The 18,836-nt window shown below is 37.3% G+C and overlaps 1 pseudogene; it reads left to right on the forward strand.

The window, feature by feature from the left end:
- Window positions 1–17,159: 17,159 nt before the first annotated feature.
- Window positions 17,160–18,626, forward strand: LOC100412978 (rho guanine nucleotide exchange factor 5 pseudogene; annotated as a pseudogene).
- The last annotated feature ends 210 nt before the right edge of the window (window positions 18,627–18,836 follow it).

The following is an 18,836-nucleotide window of genomic DNA, read 5'->3' on the forward strand; positions in this document are numbered from 1 at the left end:
TCATCACATATTTATTCTCAACATATACAGAAAATTGTCTTGTTTTACTATTGTCATTTTAGCATTGTTGAATCATGTTTAGATATCTTAATTCCTTTTTCAAAACTTTCTTATATTATTTTTCAAATACTTTTATGATTATGTAGTATGTGTTATCTAAGGAAATCAAACAGTATATGCAATATCTTATTCTTTCTTTAAAGTGGAAATTAAATTTTATCTCTATATATCTTATATAAATTCAGTGCATATTATGTTTAAAAATAATATATACTGTTTCTTTTCTTGGGCAGAATAAAGATATCTACAGTATTGTAATCTATAAACTACTTTATTAACATACTTTGTCTCTTAAGATTGCTATGGAAATTAGCAATCTTAAACAAGTAATGTATATCTTGAACAATTTGCAATATATTGAGCAGTTTTTCTAGACTTTTAAGTAATTTTAAATAAATTCAAAATGCAAATAATTTTTTTTTAAGATACCACTTAGAAAAGTGGCTGGTAAAAGAAATTACTAAATGTCACAGATGAATGAAACCTAAAAATGTATGTATATTTTAATATACATAACTGGCTGTGTATTTAGAGATATAATTGTGTTAGGCCATTCTAGCATTGCTATAAAGGAATAGCTGAATCTGGGTAATTTATAAAGACAAGAGATTTAATTGGCTCATGGTTCTGCAGACTGAACAAGCATGGTGCTGGCATCTGCTCAGCTTCTGGGGAGGCCTTACAGAGCTTCTATTCAGGCCAGAAGGTGAAGCAGGAATAGGCACATCACATGACAAAAGCAGGACAAAGAGAGGGAGCTGAAGGGGGGGTGCCACACACTTAACTAGATTTCACAAAAACTCACTATCACAAGGACAACAGTAAACCATGGGGGATCTGCCCTCATGACCCAAACACCTCCCACCAGGTGCCACCTCTGGCATTGGGGATTAAAATTCAACATGAGATTTGGTGGGAACACATATTTAAAGTACATTATTCAATCCCCCCTACATGGCCTTCTCACATTGCAAAATACAATCATGCCTTTTCAACAGTCTCCCAAAAGCCCAAAGTCTCATCTGGAGATGAGCTTCTTTCACCTATAAGCCTGTAAAATTAAACAAGTTATTTATTTTCAAGATGCAATGAGATTACAGGCATTGGGTAAGCATTTCCATTCCAAAAGGGAGAAATCAGCTAAAAGAAAGGAGCTATAAGACCCAAGCAAGTCCTACACCCATCAGGGCAGTCATTTAGTATTAAAGCTCCAAAAAACTCTTTTATCTTCATGTCACACATTTAGAGCACATCTGATTCGAGGGGTGGCTTCCCAAGATCTTGGGCAGCTCTGCCCCTGTGTCTCTGCAGGGGTCGGTCCCCATAGCTGCTCTCACAGGTTGTTGAGTGTCATGACTTTTCCAGGCACAGAGTGAAAGCTTCCAGTAGATCTACTATTCTGGGGACTGGAGGGTGCTGGCCTCCTCACAGCTCTACTAGGCAGTGCCTTTCATTCCCACATTTTCCCTCCACAATGCTTTAGTAGATGTTTTCTGTGAGGATTCTGACCCTCCAGAAGGTTTCTGCCTGGGAACTCAGGCTATCCTATATATCCTCTGAAATATAGGCAGAGATGGCCAAGCCTTCTTCATTTTGTGCACCTACAAACTTAACGCCATGTGGCTTATGACTTGTACCCTCTGGAGCAGCAGCCCAAGCTGTACATGGGCCCCTTTGAACAGAGGCTGGAGCCAGAGTTGCCAGGATGCAAGCAGAAACCTCCTAGGATGGTCCAGGACAGTGGTGCCCCAGGCCTGGGTCCCAAAACTATTTCCTGAACCCCTGGGCCTGTGATGGGAGGGTCTACCTCAAAGATCTCCAAAATGCCTTTCAGTCCTTTTTGCATGTTTTGGCTATCAGGATTGCGCTGCTTTTTATTTATACAAATTTCTCTAGCAAATGATTACTCCAAAGCCTGCTTGAAATCCTCTCCTGAAAAAGCATTTTTTTTCTTTACCATATGGCCAGGTGGCAGATTTTCCAAACTTTTATGCTCTGCTTCCTGTGTAAATATAAATTCCAACTTTAAGCCATTTCTTTGTTCCTGCCTCTGAGTATAAGCTGTTAGAACCAGCCAGGCCATATCTTGAAGACTTTGTGGCTTAGAAATTTCTTCTACTGGACATCTTAGGTCATCACTCTGAAGTTCAAACTTTCATAGATTCCTATGTCATGAACAGAATGCAGTCAAGTTATTTGCTAAGGCATAACACGCATAATCTTTGCTCCAGTTCCCAGTAAGTTCCTAATTTCCATCTGAGACCTTATAAGCCTGGCCTTACTATCCATGTCACTATCAGCATTTTGGTCACGACCATTTAACCAGTCTCTATGAAATTACAAATTTCCCCTTATCTTCCTGTCTTCCTCTAAGACCTCCAAACTACCAACCTCTGTCTGTTACCCAGTTCCAAGTCACTTCCACATTTTCAGATATCTTTGTAGCAAGATCGCACATCTGGTACCAATTGTCTGTGTTAGGCCATTCTAGAATTGATATAAAGAAATACGTAGGCTTGGCAATTTATAAAGAAAAGACGTTTAATTGGCTTATAATTCGGTAGGCTGTACAAGAATGTCATTGCACCTTCTCAGCTTCTGGGGAGGACTTTTACTCATGGCAGAAGGTAAAGCAGGAACAAGCATATTGACAAAAGCAGGAGAAATAAAGGGAACTGGGGGGAGGTGCCACACATTTAAACAACCAGATCTTATGAGAACTCACTCACTGTCATGAGGACAGCACCAACCATGAGGGGTTTGCCCTTATGACCCAAGTACCTCCAACTAGGTCCCACCTCCAAGGTTGGGGACTACAATTCAACATGAGATTTGGTGGGGACACATATTCAAACTATATTAATACTCATTTTGCCTACTTATAGCAATAGAATATTAATCTGGAGGAAAAACTCATTTTAAAGTATTTAAATTTTAATAATACTTCCAGGTGATAAAATTCCAAAAGTCTATCTGCTTGGAATTAAACATTCAATTACATAAAATCCTTTTAACATTATCTAGGTTCATTTTTAACACCAAAACATTTTAACATATGTGAAATCATCTGATCTCAAAATCCCAATGATATAAGCAGCACATAGGCTCCCTTTATTTCACACAACATAATATAGTGACTCAGAGTTCAGAAACTTCTTTGCTTTCATAGGACTAGTAGAGGGAGATACTGAGATGAAAACAAGACTATTGTTATTCATGAGTTTCACCCATGTATGCATTGGAAATGCTACCCAATAACATTTTGGGGGCTGCATTATTCTCACACTGCTGTAAAGATACAACCTAAGACTGGGTAATATATAAACAAAAAGGGTTCAACGGACTCACAATTCTGCATGGCTATGAAGCCCACAGGAAACACAATCATGGCAGAAGGAAAAAGGAAGCAAGGTGTCTCTTACATGGTAGCAGGAGAGAGAGACAGAGGGAGAAAGGAAGGCAGTACCACACTTCAAAACCATCAACACTTGTGAGAACTCGCTATCAGAAGGGCATGGGAAAAACTACCCTACGATCCAATCACCTCCCACCTGGTTCCTCCCTCAACATGTCAGGATTACAATTTATGATGAGATTTGGGTGTCAACACAGAGCCAAACTATATCAAGGGCATTTTAAATTAATTCTTTACAAGAAAATAAAATAAGTGAGGACACAGTAATCATCCTCCCAATCTACTCTAGTTGTAATAAATAAGATGCATGTAGTTTAAAGTATGCTGCTAGAGGCTGTCTCTTGTAAATAGCTGGATCTGCTTATTATGGTCAGTATCAGTCCATTCACTAGCATCATGTTTCAATTTCTCTTTGTGTTAATCTGAATACTTAGAAGACCTTATGGTTACTTTCAAAATTCAGCCCAGTTCCTTTCTTTCTCTTCCTCTATGAGTGCTATATTTTTTTAAGATACATAATAAGAAACAAGACTGTGAGATAAACCATTAAAAAAATTGAAGCATTTTCTGCATGTATGCTATTCTTTCAATTAATTCCTATCAGAATCAATTACACGTTTCAGGCCTCTGGATAGAGAATTCAGTACCTGCTGATGATTGAAAAGACAGGATGTTTATTACATTTATATGTACAAGATTCCTTTCCTTTCTCTCCAGCCCTCATAGCAATCATTAATAACATAACCTTCAGTACAATGGGCTGTCAGTGCTTGCCCCCTATTAGAAGAAAAATATACCACACATTTCCATAGCGAATGGGTAATGCAAGCTGAAAAATGTGATAATGTGAAGAGAGGCATTCCTTCAAGTTATTTTGCCTAATTCTATTTGGTACCTGGAGGAAGGTGATATTTTATCTTCCTATTGTAGATACTGAATGGGAACAATCAAAGCAATATATTCCGGACTTTACAGGACAGAAAAGGGTTTCTTTTGTGACTCTGGTTCAGTATGGCCGGTTCTGTTTGTATTGGTGGTGGTGGAGTTGATCTAAGAATAATTTCCCAAATTTTGCAGGGTATTTGCAAATTACAACTTACAATACAAATGTGCAGCCACATTCTCAACCTCGGGCATTAAAAATGTGAAAATACTAATGGTACACAATTTAAACTAATTATTATCCAAATTAGTTTTATTTCTTTCTCTTTATCATTGCCATCACGAAAAATTTATTTTTCAAGTGTCAGTGGGAATTGCTCATGAAGAAGTCAGTTAAAATACAATGTAGTTAACTACTATGATCATGAAATTATAATTCACATTAGAGACCTACAGCAATTGTACTTAGTAGAATAAAAGAAACATTGTCCAATAGGCAGCAATAAAAGGTACTGAGTTCATCCCATGAAAAATATTCAGAGACTAGATGACCGCTTACTAATAAGGTAATAATGTAATATAGGAAACATTTAGGAAATTTTAAATAAAATAATGGAAGAATCAATTTACACTAAACTCCCTCTCTATCATGGCAGTCTATGCTTCTGTAAAAAGTAATATGAAACAAAAGATTAAAACTGGTCAAGATTAATCTAAGACATTAAGAATTTGTGGAAATAATTGTTCAGTAGATACAATCAACTTATATCAAGGACTTAGGTATGTCACTCTATATAAATCATCTCATTTAATTTTCACAATAAATCTGAGTTAAATAGGATTATCCTCCTACTCCTCAACAGTTAAAAGAGAAGAACTTTGCACAGTCATGCAGCCAGTGAGGTGGAACTAGAATACCAAAGCCTATGCACTCAGCCGTTTGTCTTCCTGTATTTTAAATTCTCTATGTATTCCTCTAGATTTCTGAAAACGGTGATTCTAACACTATTACATAATATTACAGTTGAAGCTTTGTACAAAATACCCTACAGAGTAGATCTCAGGCAGCCTGTCAAGACAAAATGCCAATACCTAGTTTTTGGCTCACTCAGTTCATTTTGGTGACATCTCTTAACAGGTAGTCCTGGATATTTTCTCAAGAAACACTAGATGTGGTTCCAGATTATGTAGAGAAAGAATTTCTAGATCTTTGTGGGAAAAAAAGAAATTCATTCCTCCAGAAAAAAAGCTTTCTTAGCTCACACTTGAGAAATTAAGTGTAATTTGCATGAGTCTTTCAAAGAGCCTACCAGAATCTACCTGAAAACAAATCGTCATCTACTAGGTTAGCTACAATGGAACCCCAGCCTCATTCAAATCCTTTTCACTAAAAAAATTCACTTGAAAAACTATTTTTTTTTTTTGGCTTAAAGTGTTTGCTTTCAACAAGATTAATATCACTCCTCATTTTTTTTTTTGCATTATGCAGTAACCAAATTATCCAAAATAACAGTCTGCTTTTACATGGAAATTACCACATGTTGAAGCTTTAAGCTAAGGTCATATCTGTCCATTAACATTTTTTAAGTCTCTAAACTTCTTTACCATCCATCACAGCTTTTGTGACCAGGTAGATTTTCTTAGCTCCAGCTGTCTCCTGAGTCTCCCGTTCCTGCTCAAAGAAGGGCCCTGGCCATCACTATCCATCCTCTTTCTCCTCACCAACTCCTCATTATCCAATACCTCAGGATATCTCAGCTCCCCCAGGTCATGAAGACAGCACTGCCACAGGTTACCATCACACATGCTGCAGCAAAGGCACCAGGAGTCCAGGGTCCAGTTTGGACCCCACTGGAACTATAGAAGCTCTGGCTTGCCTAGTGCTGCACCTTAGGCCAGATAACAAAGCCAACTGAGTACAAAGGAGTTAACACTTTTTGTGCAAATTTTGACCAGTGCAAGTCAGACTATGGTAAGTGTCTGATATATAAATTCTTCTTTCCTCCATACCGTGGACAAACTGTTCCAGGAGCCCTCTCCTGGAGACGTTCCACATGACTGAGCAACTAGTTCTGTGACTTGTAAGGCTATTTGTCTTGGTAATACACCAAACCCCAAATCGCATTTGCTTATAATTGTTTTCCTGCCTTCCCTCACACATAGAGCCCTGGGATTGCACCACTGAAGCCTGAGGATGTTAGCTTTGCTTCAGTCTCTGATTTCCAAGAGATATTGTCTAAACTTTGTTTCTTGTTAGTTTCCCACAAGGCTTAAAACAAAGAAATGCAAACATAGAAGTTTAATCAGGAGAAATTTTGTTTAGTTTAATATTATGACTAAAGCAATTTTCATAGACTTCTGAATGAAATCTGAGCAACACATAACTATATAACTATAATGTAACAGCTTCCTGCTGTCTTAATTAAAAATTAATAAAAGTGACTGTATTCCTTGTTTAATTAATCATTACCAGAATTTACAAAATACCTCTTCCAATTTTAGGGGAAAGGTTATAACCTTCAATTTTTTTTTTCTGTTTTACTTCTCTATATAGGTAGTGATTTCCACTTTAAAACAGAAAATGCTGTTGCCAGAAAATGTACTTTACTGGTGCTTTTAAGGTCAACAATTTAATTTTGTGTAAGCACTTTCCTTTCTTTTATTCCCATATCTTCATTATAGCTCACTTTCCCATAAAGCTAAATGTACTTTTTCATCACTAAGGCAATAAAAAGGTTAATTTAAAGCAAGACGAGGAAAAAATTAGTCAGCAATTTACCATAGCCCATCTCTGATACTCTTCAAGTCTTTTGTTTGCTTAATCATTTTCATTTTGAATCATTCCAAGCACCCCAAACTCTATAAAGACTAATCAAATGAACACAAGAGTACCTATCACCCTGCTTCACCCAATCCAGACATCTGGCACATCTACTTCAGATAGTTTAAATTAAAAACACATTATTTCGGGAGTTGATGCCACATGAGTACCCTCCCTCTGTAATTTCTTTCATTGTTTGTCATGAGGAATTTTATTTTTCAGTCTCTTACAGAATTTTGTGTCATTTATACATATGAATTCATATGTGGAAATAATCTTTTAGTTTTTTATAAATGATATTAAAATATATTCATTTAAACAACCTTCTTGTGGCACTTTCTGTGCTAAACAATCAAGGAACAAAACACATAAATTTACAATATGCTATGAGGAAGTGATCATTGCTTTTTCAAAAGGATAAGAACTTTGGGAAGCAAAGGCGGGAGGACCACTTGAGTTCAGAAGTTTGAGACCAGCCTGGAAAACATAGTGAGACCTTGTCTCTACAAAAAATTAGAAAATTAGCTGGGCATGGTGGTACGTGCCTATAGTCCCAGCTGTTCAGGTGGTTGAGGCAGGAAGATCTCCTGAGACCAAGAGTTTAAGGGTGCAGTGAGCTATTATCACATCACTGCACTCCAGCCTAGGCAACGGAGAGGGATCCTGTCTTAAAAGAAGAAAAACAAAGATAAGGAAATAGAGCGTTGGAGTGGGAGGTGCTAAAACATTTAGACTGATGCACAAAAATGTGAATAATATACAGAAGAGAGACAGCAAAGAGCCTATGGAGAAGTCTCCTAGAGAGAGGTAACAGCAAATGCAGAGCTAATAAGGCCATGGGTAATGAGTTCAAGAATCAAAAATTGGCAGCAAGAAGTTAATGAGAACAGTCAATGATATGGTTTGACTGTGTTCCCACCCAAATCTCATCTTGAATTGTAGTTCTCATAATCCCCATGTGTTATGAGAGTCACCCAGTGGGGGGTAACTGAATCCTGGGTGATGATCCCCCATGCTAGTCTCATGGTAGTCAGGGAGTTTTCACATGATCTGATGGTTTCATAAGAGGCTTTCCTTTTTGATCGACTCTCATTCTTCTCCTGCTGCCTTGTGAAGAAGGACATGTTTGTATCTTCTTTTGCCATGATTGCAAGTTTTCTGAGGCCTCCACAGCCCTTTGGAACTCTTTAAACCTTTTTGGAGTCAATTAAACCTTTTTCCTTTATAAATTACCTGTTCTCAGGTATGTCCTTGCAGCAGTGTGAAACGGACTGATACAGTTGAGAACCAGAAGAGGAGTTTGCAAATGTTCATTGTGCAACATGTATTTTGTATTTAAACATGACTTTTTGGAGATTGAACCATGCTGTAATGAATAAATCTTGCCTAATTATTTTAAAATTTTCCGTTTGTTAAGAAAATTATCCATGTCTGTATCAGTTTAAATTGTTTCCAATTGTTACTATTTTCACTATTGTAAACAATGCTACAATAAATGTGCTTGTTGATACCTGTTTCCAACCTCTCCCCATTTGTTGAAGAAAACAGGTTTTTCACCTTTAGAATGATGCATAATTTGAATTTTGATTATTATATAAATACCATGTTTCCAGCAGAAACATTTGTGTTTATTTCTTTTAAATATTACTCTATGATATGTATGCAAACTGAATGGGATATTTAAATAGTTATTTTGACAATAAATAAGATACTTATGGTGAAGGTCACCTAGTCTGAAAGTCAACCATTATATGTGTGGAAGGACACCATTGGTAAGATTCTGCTTCACACCTGAGACTACAACCGCCAGCCTGATAAGCAAGATCTCTTCTATGACCAGTTTACTCTGATGGCTGGGGGTAAAGTGAAACTCGTTATGTATTGAAGACTAGTCAGAGGCAGGAAAAGGGCATCAAGGGAAATAAAAATAGAATATGACAAGCCATGAGTTAGTATTAATTCACACCAAAGAATCAAGCAGATAGAAGAATTCTAGATTCATCCAGTAACAAGAGCACCTACAATGTTGAGAGAAATAAAGCAAGAACAATCAGAGACCAATGCAAATGTGGGAGATACAAGCAAATACACCAGATAACGAAATAAATAATTCAGGAAAATAATCCAGTAAACACACACTAGATGCCTGATAATCAGGCAAGATTTTCTCTTGGTCAAATGTCCAAACACGGCTTCCTTGGATCTAAGCCCTAAAACAACATAACAGGAACACCTCACCAGAAGAAGGAGTTACAGTGGGAGAAAAAGAACAATGTCTCAAGACCACAGAAGACAGCTTACATTTTTTAAATAATTGAAAATAGAAAAATATAATACACCTGTAGTAGAAACTGTCAATATCTCATCATTCCTGAGACCTTTATGTACCCCTTCTGACTTCTCAGTGCCAATTATTGCATCTCTCTAAATACCATTTCTTTGTTTTTATTTGAAATGGTATTTAGAGAGGTTTTTCAAAGCCCTGGAAAGACACTTTGCTTATGGATAGGAGTCACCGTAAGTGCCAGCTTATTAGTACTGTCAGGAATTAATAAGGCAGTCCTCAATGAATGCCTTACTGTCATTGGTGTAACAGTTCCCCAGCCTTCACTCCTCTTGGATGGGAGACATGATTTTACCCTGGCCTCAGGTTTCCTCTAACAGTTAAAGTCCCAGGGGCCCCCTTTGGTAGATAGATTCAAAAAGTACCTGTTAGTAGCTACCAAAACTCCACTACAGAAATTCTCCAACCCTCTGCTGGCATACCCCACATCTTTCCCCCAAAAGTACTTGAACTTCAATTCTTATGTTAGCAACTGAAGTCTCTATTTTCTTTCTGGCCACAGGGAGGGACCACTCTCAGCTCAGAGAAGCCACTCTCAGTCCATTGCCCCAGGAGCCCCTCCACTTCAGCAATGGAGAAATTAACCAGTCAAGCCCCTCTCACACTTTGAATTTCTCTAACTACTTCCTCAGTCACCAGCCAGAGAAATCAGTGCTGTTAAGAGACCTGTGTTTTCAGGTGAGGCCTGCTCAGATAATGTCCACATCCTAAGGTCAGCTGATGTAGGGCTATAGCTAGATTCATCATTTGATTGAATCATGAAGGGCCAGGAGGCATGGAGAGCCATCTGACAATTGCAACAACCACAGCAATCATTTAATTAAACATGAGATTGAGGTGGTGTTTGCACAATTCTGTAAATATACAAATAATCATTAAATTGTTAATTTAAAACTGATGGAGTTTATGTATGTAACCTCTACCACAATAAAGCTTTTAAAATTCATTTCCACATGCATCATCTTATTCATTCCTTGGAAAATCTTCTGTATTTTAGTTATTATTATTCCTATTTTTGCAGATAAGGCCAAACTAAGACAGAGTTTAAGGTATTCCCATGAACACATAGTGGCAAAAGTAGAATCAAATGAATGTCTTTTGCAGATTACATTACTTTATCCTATTTACTGCCTGTTTTATGTAAGTGTAAAGCAGCCTTATAATTTTTTAGATGTTTCCTGAAAAATACACACCATCTCAAAATGCAAATCACATTACCAACAATTTTATATTTCCCTGTAGAATTGCTTTCAGGTTTCCAATCAGTTTCTACAGGGTTAAAGTTGAAGAAAATACTTAGGAATAACCAACTGCTGTTTTTACAAAACTATCCTCTACATAGCAGAGCTAGGGCAGCAGGGAGAAAAGTGTCTTGTGAAGAACATTAACAGCAGATAAACCCTCAGTCAGTTTTTGTCAGTGTAAAAAGAAATGTATAATAAATTCTAGTGTCCCATATTAGAGATAGTCTATTTTATACACTACACATTTTGCCTAAGAGTATGGAGTCTCAAATGCATAACATGAACAGTCACAGCTGTTATTTCCACTGAATCAGAAACTACGGTCCTAAAATAAATCCCACACTTAATTAGCAATTCAAATATTGCATAAAATATTTCTATGCTCCAATTTTTTTCAACTGATAAAAATTCAGGTTTTTTTGTTTAATAAAAAGGAAGACAACTAAAATATTATAAGTCCAAGGAGAATCCAGTAATAAAATTGATTTTAATTGTATTTCTTCCCCTAAAGGAAAAACATTTTTCTCATGTAAAGTATGTTTTAGGGATCACTAAAAATTTTGCAATTGCTTAACAGCTGCCTGACACCTACACACACACACACACACACACACACACACACACAAACACACAAATTGATAAAAGTTTTGAATGCTGACAAAAGAATCTGCTATTAACTGTCAAAACCTGAAACTGTCAGTTGCTTTTAATAACTTAAATGGCTAGTACTCATTAAACATGCAAAAATACATGTAAATGTGTGTGTGTATGTATATATACACATATACATTTAATTTCTACTATCACTATTGGCTTAGTCATCCAAGATGTCTTGAAGACATTTTCTTTTTCTTCTTTCTTATCCACACTATGCCTTCAACAGAAAATGAAGTGCCATTATAGACATTTTACTGTTAGAAAGTCTTAGAACAATCATTCTTCAGCTCTTTTCACTGTGTCTAATCTTACAAGTACATATATCAAGTGAAATGTTGGTTAAATAGTCAATTAGTGTTCAGAGTAGCCACATGTGACTCAAACTTAGTGGCATTAAACACTTAAAATAGAAATAAAGCCGTGAAAAGTCTCAGTTGACTAAATTATGATCCCTGGGGCCGTCTTTTCTTTACACCCTGCATTACTTTGTTGCCATCATTAACAGTTAAATTCAAATAGCACCCCCTGTTACTTCTTAAACCTTGTATAATTATACTACTCGAGGGGTTCTGGTGAATTCAAGCTCTGATCAAAAACTTGGTTGAGCAGTAGAAATGGTGGACCTTGATTGAAAAAGAAATGGTTGGGTATAATATATTTAAACAGATAAGTTTTCTACTCTGTCATTATTTTGTTTATTCCAGAGTGAAAGAGGGAATTCTCAAAAGCACTAGTTTTTGTCTCCCCTGGAAGAACTATGAATGAAGCAATAGTTCCCATGTGATGATAATTTCATATCACATAATTTTATGTTGCCTCAGTTTCTGATTGTGAGTATAGGTTTAAGTTTCTCACACTAGAAACCGGACCCAGTCACCCTTGACAGTTTCCAGCTCTACACCTCTCCTAGTAACTGTATCCTTAGTAACCGGCTAGACAAGACTGCTTACAGTTTCTTGAGAATTAGGCTTGCTGACAGCTTGGCATAGTACAATTCTGAACTTCCAGAGTCCCTAGAAATAAAATCAATTTGGTACAGCCAAGTAACCAACTATGTAGCCATCCACACAGCTTCTTCATGCTGCTCTTCTCTACTTCCTATACAAGGAAAAATTTCATAGTATAAACATGAAAAAAGAAAACCAACCATGGGAAGAAAGAAGACAAAATTAAGGATTAATTTACTAGCAGCTTCCCACTATGCAAATTTGTGTCAGTGGAATATATTGGAAATTGGATATCAGTTAATAAGCTTTCCATACATGACATCTTGCACCACTGGCAAATATAAATTGAATCATACTCAAGAGTATGTAATACAGGATGCACTGGTTAGATGACGGCCTTTTAAGATGTTATTTCCAAGCATCTAACAGCCTGAGAAAGAAACAGAAAGGATGGTGCAGTGGTGGTGTACTAGAGACAGATGAAGATTGCAAATGTGTGTGATTAGATAAGGTAGGTAGATATATTCATAGATGATTGATTGAGAGAGAGATGAATCTTAAAATTCCTCCAGAGAGATTGTTCAGAAAATTTATAGTAAAAATTTTCCTATCTGAACAGAAATGAAACTTTTAGGGATAGATAATGTGTTTCTCAGTGCACCTAACTAATTAAATGTTGAGTGAACCACTTAAGGGTCATCAGTTTTTGGAGAAGGCCAAAAAACTAATGTGGCAGGACTTAATAATACCAGTTCTGATGCTGGCAGAATTGTCCTTAGAATTCTTATATCTATTCTGAAAAGGAGATCGTGACTTATATAATTCTATTCATAATAACACAGAACTTTCCTAATCATTGTTTTCTCTAATTCCCACCATCTGAAAACTAGAGTGAGGAGATGCCATTTTTCAAAACTTTCACAATCCTGGGGAAAATTATGCAATCATACATAAAATACATTTATTTTTGTTAAAACAATACAAAGAGCTATAATTAGTCCTATTTTTATAAGTATAACCTGTCATTTTTTTGAGAAATTTTATTTTGAGTATAATTCTCATGCTACCTCTACTTTCTAAAATTCATACTAAAGACAACGCAACTTCACCTAAAGATGTCTTTCTTGCAATTGTTAAGATATGAACTAAATTATGAATGACTACATCAGTGAATGAAGGTACCTTTAACATGCTACTAAAGCATAAGAAAAAGAAGAGCTTCTCTGTAGCCTTCGTAACATTAACAAAGACTCTAAAATCATGAAAGTTTTCTTCAAATCTTTTGGCCTGTCTTAATGATGCCAATTCTCAGTTTCTAATTCAAACATCTGCACCATTTTGCAAGCAACTTAGTATCTTTTTAAATATAATTGGTCATGTTTTACTCTTTCAGATTTGGGTCATCTCCTTTTCTCCTGTGTCGATGACCCAGTCTTTACCATCACACTGACCTGAAACATCTGGCTCTCATTGGCCACCCACATGGTTCCTTCCAGTGAGGCAAAGCAGCTAGGGCGTACTATGACCAGAGCTTTTCTCTGATTCAGAATTTTGTTAATGTACTGCATTCACCCAGAGGTAAAAGAGTTCTTTACAAGAATTCTAAAAGATGCAGCAGTGTGGAAGGAAACATACCATGAGAAGCAATACAGAGTGTAAGAGTATATTCACAAATAGAATAGCGCTTTTTAAAGTCTGCTAAATAGGATCCACATTAGGCAGCACTATTTAAGGGGGCTTCATTATTGGTGATGAAACCAGTTGAGATACATTTATCATTTAAGAAACTATCCTTCTATTTGTTTTTAATTATTCATTTTGAACTAATTATTGACTCACTAAAAGTTGCAAAAATAATAGAGTCCTGTTAATCTTCACCCAGCTTCCCTTAATGTTAACAACATATATAATTATATTAATAGTATTATGTCAAAACCAGAAATTTTCATTGATTCAATGGTGATAATTATAGACTTTATTCATATTTCACCAGTTTTGACATGCATTCCTTGTGAGTGTGAGTAGTCCTGTACAATTTTATCACATGCATGTGCTTGTGTAGCCACCATGAAAATAAAAATATTACAGTGTTCCATCACTGCAAAGGAACTCTCATGTGCTGCCCCTTTATAGCAACTACTGATCTTTTCTCCATCTCCATGATTTTATTTCAAGAATTGTATATAGATGGAATCATGTAGCATAACAATTTTTTGAAAGCAACTTATTACTTTAATTTTATTTTAATAATTTGCATTCAAATAGCTGAATGCACTCAATTTTTAATAGTAACTATGCTTTAGTAAGGAAAAAATCTTCACATGATTCTACTATCATGTTAAGAACTAGAGGAGGGGCCAAGACACTAGTAATTTTTTAATGACAAATTAATGTATTTTTGCAAATATATGAAATATCGAGACTAGCCTGATCAATATGGTGAAACCTTGTCTCTATTACAATACAAAAATTAGCTGGGTGTGGTGGAGGGCACCTGTAGTACCAGCTACTCGGGAGACTGAGGCAGGAGAATTGCTTTATCCTGGGAGGCAGAGTGAGTCAAGATCATGCCACTGCACTCCATCCTGAGTGACAGAGTGACTCCATCTCAAATATACATATATACACATTTTCACCAGACAGATGTATATGTATACATACATATATATGTATATGTGTATATACATATATGTATATATATTTATGTGTATATTTATATACATATACATACATAATATACATATTTACATATGTATATAATATACGTAGGTCTATATGCATATGTATGTATATATTACATACACGTATGTATATATGTATATTTATGTATATAATGTACATATATACATATGTTTATATACATATACATATAAAATATACTTATATGTGTGTGTATATATATGTATATGTATATGTATATGCAATGTTAAAAACATGGTATCTCTTTGGTTACCGAATTTCTTCCTTTCCTTGGGTAACCTTTAGCATCTGACTTCTATGTCATTCTTGCTATATAGTGAATCCTTATACTTTTATGTTGCATCAGTCCCCATTGTGAATATGTTTCACTTTCTCAAACCACAAGCAAGGCCTAGTCACTCTTGACAGTTTCCAGCTCTACTCCTCACCCAGGTCCCCAATGTGGTGGATCCAAATATTTGTCTTATACAACTGCCTCCTGATGACCACCTTCCCATGAGATAGCTGGTTACAACTCACTTGTCTTGCCCTGCTAACCCTCACACCCCATATGAACTGTGCAGATGCAGGTATGCCATAATAACCACTCTCAGTCACAGGTGACCTCCCAAAACTTGTGCCTGCTTGCTTTAAACCCATCAATAAAGCACCATCCCTCTTTTCTTTCATTGACCAAAAAAAAAAAAGGTTTTTTTTTAATCAGGATGATATGCAATTAGTATTAGTTCTAAAACCTCATTGGCAAATCCTAGGTTCCAAAGATTTTTCCCATATTTTTTTTTTTTTCCTATGGTTTCATATAGTTTAATATTATACATTTAATTTCAGGATCTAGTTGGTTAAATTTTTTTATGAGAAATGAGGTTTAAGTTGATGCTGTTTTGCTTTAGAGTTTTTATCTAAACTGAATGTTTTATCAAATTTATATTGAAATTGTATAGAAATTATTACACATATCTATTTGCTCCTTGACCTATGAGAGGAATATTACTAATATTTGATACTTATAGCCTCTATCCTAGTGTCAGTAATACCACTAAAATAAGCTACTGAGAAATTAATTGGGGTCTGGTTTGTACCTTTGATTTTGGTTATAGGTTTTTCAATAAAACAAGGTCATTTTTCTTATCCTTCCCATAGAAACTGGGTTAGGCCTTAGTACATTTAAATATACAGATCCACTGCCTCATGGAAAAACTAGAATTTCTTTGTTAATATTTTAGTCTGATCTCCAACCCTTCCCCAAAATCCTTTTCAAAATTGTAAGAAATCTGGTAAACAAATGGAACCAAATGTATATCAAAAGGCCTAGGCCATGATTCACAACCTATTTAAACATAATGCACATTTTTATTATAAAAAATATAACACTCTTATTCTGAAATGAATTCATAAATGATTTAAAAAACTACCTACATATAAATTTTTAATTCAGTATAGTGGTCTTACTGTATAATAAAGGTGAAATAAAAGGAAATTGATTTATAATCAAATAATACATATATCATTTTAATGTTTCAGCATGAGTACACTATAACGTATAATGAAATAGATGATTTTACTTACGTGTAATCTCCCAATGCAATAGCTACAAGTACAGTCCATTATATGCATGTTGAATTGGCCATTTAAAAATCACAAATTAGAATGTCATTGTTTTAATTTGTGAAAATGGTAATCAAATTTTGGTAATGTACTTAGCAAAACAAAGTAACTCTTTTCTCAATTTACACATTTGCATTCCTGAAAACATATACAAAAACAATACAAAAACTATTTCTTACATTAATTTTTACTATGGAGCTAAATTTTCACCTCAAACATAAATATATTTCTCACCTTTGTAGAGATAATTGTTGTGAAGTTATCTCTACAATTTAAAGAAGCAAGAATTTGCTAATCAGAAGTGCTGCCTACATTGCAGAATACCTAACATCCCCAGCCTTCAACTATTATTAACACCAAACCTTCTCACATGCTTTCTAAATGCCCCTAAATGTGGGAGCTGACTCACTACCAAGAAATCCCAGCCTAATATAACTGGCACAAAATGTGATTACTGCAGACACTAAGCAAATTATGTAAATGTATGAATCTGCCTGGTTTAGAGGAGGTGTGAGACGTCAGTGTCACGTTCCTTTCAGACCTGGAAGAGAACTTTGAGAATAATATCTTCTCCTTCCAAGTATGTGATGTGGTCCTCAATCATGCCCCAGACTTCCGCCGGGTCTACCTGCCTTATGTCACCAGCCAGACCTATCAGGAACTCACCTTCCAGAGCCTGATGAATAACAACAGCAATTTCCGAGAGGTCCTGAAGAATCTGGAGAGCGACCCCGTCTGCCAGCGCCTTTCCCTCAAGGCCTTTCTGATTCTGCCCTTCCAACGCATCACCCGCCTGCAACTGCTGCTCCAGAACATTCTGAAGAGAACACAGCCTGGCTCCTGGGAGGAAGCAGAGGCCGCGAAGGCGCACCACGCCCTGCAGCAGCTGATCCGGGACTGCAATGACAACGCCCAGAGAATGCGACGGACAGAGGAGCTAATCTACCTGAGCCAGAAGATGGAGTTCAAGTGCAAAATGTTCCCATTCATTTCTCAGTCACGCTGGCTGGTAAAGAGCGGGCAACTGACCGCCTTGGAGTTCAGGGTGTCCCCAGGGCTGCGAAGGGAGCTGAGCGCGCATCCAGTCCACCTGCACCTCCTCAAGGACCATCCGCTGCTGTCTCGGCCCCAGAGGGTAGCCGATTCCAGGTATTTGACCACGCTCCCTTCTCCTCCACTGCGGGGAGAAGTGTGAAATGAGGCTACACGGACCTCACAAAAACCTGTTCCGACTCTTTCTGTGGCAAAACACTCAGGGCGTCTGGGCCGAGTTCCTCTTCCGCATGGAGACGCCAAGTGAAAAGCTTCGGTGGATCTCAGCCTTGGCCATGCCGAGAGAGGAGCTGGACCTTCTGGAGTGTTACAACTGCCCCAAGTGCAGCGCCGTCGAGCCTACAAGCCCCGAGAGAATGACGAGTTGGCCCTGGAGAAAGCCGACGTGGTGGTAGTGACTCGGCAGAGCAGTGACTGCTGGCTGGAGGGCGTGAGGCTCTCAGATGGGGAGCGAGGCTGGTTTCCCGTGCAACAGGTGGAGTTCATTTCCAACCCAGAGGTCTGTGCACGGAACCTGAAGGAAGCGCACCGAGTCAAGACTGCCAAGCTACAGCTGGTGGAACAGCAATCCTAATGTTCTCTGATTGGAGTTTCCTGAGCTGAAGAACAAGCTGCTCGTGGCAAGGGCTGGCCCCAGAACCCTGCAAGAGAGGCCTTCTGTGGACAGAGAACCAGGCCTTCTCAAAGCCCAAGGACAAAATCCAGCTAACCCAGTCCCTTGGCCCAGGCCTCCTTTTGTGCTTTGTGCTTGGTGAGGGGATTTCAAGGGACTTTGCACTGGACTCTGGGAACCTTTTATTTTAGGAAAAGGGACCACTGGGGGCCTGAGCCAAGGAACTTTCCTGCGACTGCCTTACAGTGCTTAAACATTCTCCACCTCTCGGGTGCAGAGTCAGAGCCGGCCAGAGTTTCAGTGATGGCCATTTGTTAAACAGAATCTGACCTCAGTCTCCTAGAGGGAGATGATTAAGAGGGGTTAACGCATCAGATGGGAGGGTCAGCTCGGTGACCTCTAAGGTATTTTCCAACCCAGGAAACTCTCCATAATTGGTGAGAGATCTGTGTGTCTCTGAGATCTATGTGTGTTGGTGGCGATGTGAGGGTAATA

This window comes from Callithrix jacchus, chromosome 11 (assembly GCF_049354715.1).
Source record: "Callithrix jacchus isolate 240 chromosome 11, calJac240_pri, whole genome shotgun sequence".
In the NCBI taxonomy this organism is placed as follows: Eukaryota; Metazoa; Chordata; class Mammalia; order Primates; family Cebidae; genus Callithrix; species Callithrix jacchus.